The following is a 6,657-nucleotide window of genomic DNA, read 5'->3' as shown; positions in this document are numbered from 1 at the left end:
GGAATCTCCATAACATTATCAGCTGATTTTTCAGCAGAAACTCTGCAGGCCAGAAGGGAGTGGCAGGATATACTTAAAGTGATGAAAGAGAAAAACCTACAACCAAGATTACTCTACCCAACAAGGATCTCATTCAGATTTGATGGAGAAATCAAAAGCTTTTCAGACAAGCAAAAACTAAGAGAATTCAGCACCACCAAATGAGCTTTACAACAAATGCTAAAGAAACTTCTCTAATCTGGAAACACAAGAGATGATAAAGACCCACACAAACAAACCCAAAACAATTAAGAAAATGGTAATAGGAACATACATATCAATAATAACCTTGAATGTAAATGGATTAAATGCCCCAACCAAAAGATACAGACTGGCTGAATGGATACAAAAACAAGACCCATATATATGCTGTCTACAAGAGACACACTTCAGACCTAGGGACACATGCAGACTGAGAGTGAAGGGATGGAAAAAGATATTCCATGCAAATAGAAATCAAAAGAAAGCTAAGTAGCAATACTCATATCAGATAAAAGAAACTTTAAAATAAAGACTGTTACAATGGATAAGGAGGAACACTACATAATGATCAAGGGATCAATCCAAGAAGAAGATATAACAATTAAAAATGCTGATGCTCCCAACATAGGAGCACCTCAATACATAAGGCAAATGCTAACAACCACGAAAGGAGAAATCGACAGTAACACAATAATAGTAGGGGACTTTAACACCCCACTTACACCAATGGACAGATCATCCAAACAGAAAATAAATAAGGAAACACAAGCTTTAAATGACACAATAGACCAGATAGATTTAACTGGTATTTATAGAACGTTCCACCCAAATTGGGAGAATACACTTTCTTCTCAAGTGCACATGGGACATTCTCCAGGATAGATCACATCTTGTGTCACAAATCAAGCCTCAGAAAATTTAAGAAAATTGAAATTGTATGAAGCATCTTTTCTGACCACAACACTATGAAATTGGAAATCAATTACAGGAAAAAAACTGTAAAAAACACAAATACATGGAGGCCAAACAGTGTGCTACTACATAACCAAGAGATCACTGAAGAAATCAAAGGAGAAATAAAAAATACATAGAAACAAATAACAATGAAAACACAATGACCCAAAATCTATGGGATGCAGCAAAAGCAGTTCTAACAGGGAAGTTTATAGCAATTCAATCTCACCTCAAGAAACAAGAAAAATCTCAAATAAACTATCTAACCCTACACTTAAACAACCAGAGAAAGAAGAAGAAAACCCAAAGTCAGTAGAATGAAAGAAACCATAAAGATCAGAGAATAAATAATTGAAATAGAAATGAAGAAAACAATAGCAAAGATCAATAAAACTAAAAGCTGCTTCTTCAAAAAGATAAACAAAATTGATAAACCCTTAGCCAGAATCTTCAAGAAAAAAAAGGGAGAGGATGCAAATCAATAAAATTAGAAATGAAAAAGAAGAAATCACAACTGACACTGCAGAAATACAAAGGATTATAAGAGACTACTACAAACTACTATATGCCAATAAAATGGACAACCATGAAGAAATGGACAAATTCTCGGAAAGGTACAGTTTTCCAAGACTGAACCAGGAAGAATTAGAAAATATAAACAGGGCTTCCCTGGTGGTGCAATAGTTAAGAGTCCGCCTGCTAATGCAGGGGACACAGGTTTGAGCCCTGGTCCGGGAAGATCCCCCATGCTGCGGAGTGGCTAGGCCTGTGTGCCACAACTACTGAGCCTGTGTGACACAATTACTGAGGCCCACGTGCCTGGAGCCTGTGCTCCACAACGGGGGAGGCCACTACAATGGGTGGCCCACCCACCGCAGAGAGGAATGGCCCCCACTCACCGCAACTGGGGAGGGCCTGCGCACAACAACAAAGAGCCAATGCAGTCAAATAAATAAAATAAATTAAAAAAAAGAAAAGCATTAAAATATATATATATATCTTAAAATATATATATATATATATAAACAGACCTATCACAAGTAATGAAATTGAAACTGTGATTAAAAATCTTCCAACAAACAAAATTCCAGGACCAAATGGCTTCACAGGTGAATTCTATTAAACATTTAGAGAAGAGTTAACACTGATCCTTCTCAAACTCTTCCAAAAAATTGCGGAGGGAGAAACACTCCCAAAGTCATCTGACGAAGCCACCATCACCCTGATACCAAAACCAGAAAAAGACATCACAAGAAAAGAAAATTATAGACCAATATAACTGATGAACACAGATGCAAAAATCCTGAACAAAATACTAGCAAAAAGAATCCAAGAACACTTTAAAAGGATCATATACCATGATCAAGTGGGATTTATCCCAGGGATGCAAGGATTCTTCAATATACACAAATCAATGAATGCGATACATCACATGCTATGGCAACTTAAAAAAAAACACATTTATTTATTTATTTATTTTTGACTGCATTGGGTCTTGGTTGCTGCATGCGGGCTTTCTCTAGTTTCGGCAAGGGGGGGGCTACTCTTCATTGCGGTGCGTGGGCTTCCCATTGAGGTGGCTTCTCTTTGTTGCAGAGCATGGGCTGTAGGCACATAGGCTCAGTAGTTGTGGTGCACGGGCTTAGTTGCTCCGCAGCACGTGGGATATTCCCATCCCAGGGCTTGAACCCATGTCCCCTGCATTGGCAGGTGGATTCTTCACCACTGCGCACTATGGCAAGTTTAATGGAGGAAACTGTTAGTTTATTCATGTCCTGAGATTGTATCTTTTCACATAAAAGGATTCAGTAAATGTTTTAAAATAAATGATGTCAAAGTAGACACATGCTAAAGAGACAATCTATTTTCAAGTGCTTTGTAATAATTATTTTAATGATCAACAATAATTATACTAATTCAAATTATTTTTATCTAGTCATTAGCAATGGGCCAGTACCTTCTGGGGACAAATTATTAGTCAACCTGAAAAAATAACCAAACTGCATTTCTTTAAAAATATTCCATTACTCATATTTTTATGAGTAATTCAGATTGATATTCCTCACAACTGCTCTAGATTAGTAGACAGGTTCTGAAGAGGTATCAGGAATTTTAAATTTTATAAGTTCATGTCTATGACATGAAAAATGTATGGGATGATGTCATTAATACATATTAAACTGAACTTAAACTAATTTTACTATCTTTGGTTCCCTTTCCACAAAGTACATTTTAAAGAACAAGAATTGCTCACTATAAAAACATGGTAATAATATATGAATATCATCAAAAGTGTAGAGAAATATTGTAGTTAAAAAGTATTTAGTTGGACTTCCCTGGCGGCACAGTGGTTAAGAATCTGCCTGCCAACGCAGAGCACACAGGTTCAATCCCTGGTCTGGGAAGATCCCACATGCCGCGGAGCAACCAATCCTGTGTGCCACAACTACTGAGCCCACGTGCTGCAACTACTGAAGCTTGTGTGTCTACAGCCCATGCCCCGCAACAAGAGAAGCCACTGCAATGAGAAGCCCACACACCACAACGAAGAATAGCCCCCACTAGCCACAGCTAAAGAAAGCCCGTGCACCACAGTGAAGACCCAATGCAGACAAAATAAATAAATAAATAAAATTAAGTTAAAATAAAAAGTGTTTAGTTGATTATTTTTTAATTTTTATTTTGCCCACAATTTTTCAAGCACTATAAATGGAACAAAAACATAGGTTCTTAACGTTTGTCAGTCTCATTAACCCTATGGACACCTTCTCAGAATAATGTTTTTAAATCCATAAAATAAAATACATAGAATTACAAAGGATGCTGATTATATTGAAATACAGTTATTAAAATTTTTAAATATAACTTTGTGCTATAGTAATAAGCATGTTTCTTTCTTTTTTCAAGAATGCTTTCACCTTTATTTTTCTTGATATACTCAAGATATAGACATTTCATACAAACAGGGTTAAGTGACGTGTGTATGTTTTACATAAACTGGAGGCACAACCATGGCTAAAATAACACTTGGCTCAGCAACTTACATCACTGAGAAGAATCCTAGGAAGTTCACCATAAACATGCTTCTTTAAAAATGCATTAAATAACAAGAGTTAATAACTATCTTAAATTTGAAATAGTGACAAGTATAAATGATATTTGAAGATACCTGAAAAAACTGTAATGTGATACAAAAATATCTGAGTTTTCTTTGGGTGATAGAATTACAAGTATTGCTAATATTACTGTGGTTTATGAACTATGTTCAGAGTTGAAGGAAATGCTTTCAGTTAGAGGTTAATGAAAATAAAGATGTTATTGTCTTCCCCATAAAAATCCACAGATTTTCTGAATTCTATCCATGGATCCTTTAGGAATCCGTGGATCCCAGGTGAAGAACCTCTGAACTAGTAAGTAGAATAATGAAATATTTAACAAAAATCTTTATTGTATGTCTAATATAAGGAGAAATTTTTAGCCATAAGTAATTTCAAACATACAGAAATAAAAAGCCTTTTTTTAAAAAATAAAAAGTTTACACAAAAAATAAAATAAAATAAAAATGTTAAATCAAAAAAGAAATTAACAAAAAGTCTTACTCTGGAAACTGTATATAGGATGATTTGAAGAAAATAAAAAGAAGAATACTAGCTTGAAGGTACTACAGCAAGTATATGTGTGGTGTTAAAACCTTGGACAAATTTTGTAACTGTGAAAAAAGGGAAAAAATTACAAACAAATCAAAAACAAAGAACAAATCTGGGAGACACCATAGAAGTTGACAAAACTTTTAACTGGATAAAAAAAAAGGTAAAGAAACAAGAGGACTTAAACATTCCAGAACTAGGAGTCCACTGGACAATGCCATTAAAAACATATAAGACTCTTTGGGGCTATTCAGACCCCGAATAGCCAAAGCAGTCTTGAGGGAAAAAAGCAGAGGTGGAGGAATCAGACCCCCTGAATTCAGACTATACTACAAAGCTACAGTAACCAAGACAATATGGTACTGGCACAAAAACAGAAATATAGATCAATGGAACAGGATAGAAAGCCCATAGATAAACCCACGCACATATGGTCAACTAATCTATGACAAAGGAGGCAAGGATATACAGTGGAGAAAAGACAGTCTCTTCAGTAAGTGGTACTGGGGAAACTGGACAGCTACATGTAAAAGAATGAAATTAGGACACTCCCTAACACCATACACAAAATAAAAAAATGGATTAAGACATAAATGTAAGACCAGACACTATAAAACTCTTAGAGGAAGACATAGGAAGAACACTCTTTGACATAAATCACAGCAAGATCTTTTTGGTCCACCTCCTAGAATAATGGAAATAAAAACAAAAATAAACAAATGGGACCTCATGAAACTTCAAAGCTTTTGCACAGCAAAGGAAACCATAAACAAGACGAAAAGACAACCCTCAGAATGGGAGAAAATATTTGCAAACAAATAAACAAAGGATTAATCTCCAAAATATATAAACAGTTCGTGCAGCTCAATACTAAAGAAACAGACAACCCAATACAAAACTGGGCAGAAGAGCTAAATAGACATTTCACCAAAGAAGACATACAGATGGCCAATAAGCACATGAAAAACTGCTCAACATCACTAATTATTAGAGAAATGCAAATCTAAACTACAATGAGGTATCACCTCACACCAGTTAGAATGGGCATCATCAGAAAATCTACAAACAACAAATGCTGGAGAGGGTGTGGAGAAAAGGGAACCCTCTTGCACTGTTGGTGGGAATGTAAATTGATACAGCCACTGTGGAGAACAGTATGGAGGTTCCTTAAAAAACTAAAAATAGAACTACCATACGACCCAGCAATCCCACTACTGGGCATATACCCAGAGAAAACCATAATTCAAAAAGACACATGCACCCCAATGTTCATTGCAGCACTATTTACAATAGCCAGGTCATGGAAGCAACCTAAATGCCCATTGACAGACGAATGGATAAAGAAGATGTGGTACATATATACAATAGAATATTACTCAGCCATAAAAAGGAACGAAATTGGGTCATTTGTAGAGACTGTCATGCAGAGTGAAGTAAATCAGAAAGAGAACAACAAATATCATATATTAACACATATATGTGGAAACTAGAAAAATGGTACAGATGAACTGGTTTGCAGAGCAGAAATTGAGACACAGATGTAGAGAACAAACATATGGGATCCAAGGGGGGAAAGCCATGGGGGGTGGGGGTGGGGGTGTGATAAATTGGGAGATTGGGATTGACATGTGTACACTGATGTGTATAAAATTGATGACTAATAAGGACCTGCTGTACAAAAAAATAAATAAAATTAAATTAAAAAAACAACATATAAGAGACTCCCTCTTGCAAGAACACCAGAATCACAACTAACTGCTGAACAGTCATCCACAGGAAGACACTGGAACTCACCAAAAAAGATACCCCACATCCAAAGACAAAGGAGAAGCCGCAATGAAACGGTAGGAGGGACGCAATCACAATAAAATCAAATCCCATAACCACTGGGTGGGTGACTCACTAACTGGGGAACGATTATACCACAGAAGTCCACCCACTGGAGTGAAGGTTCTGAGCCCCACGTCAGGCTTCCCAAGCTGGGGGTCCGGCAACAGGAGGAGGAATTCCTAGAGAATCAGACTTTGAAGCCTAG

Source organism: Mesoplodon mirus, assembly GCF_964341445.2.
Source record: "Mesoplodon mirus genome assembly, chromosome: 3".
NCBI classification, from domain to species: Eukaryota; Metazoa; Chordata; class Mammalia; order Artiodactyla; family Ziphiidae; genus Mesoplodon; species Mesoplodon mirus.
Note: the sequence above shows the minus strand (reverse complement) of the source record.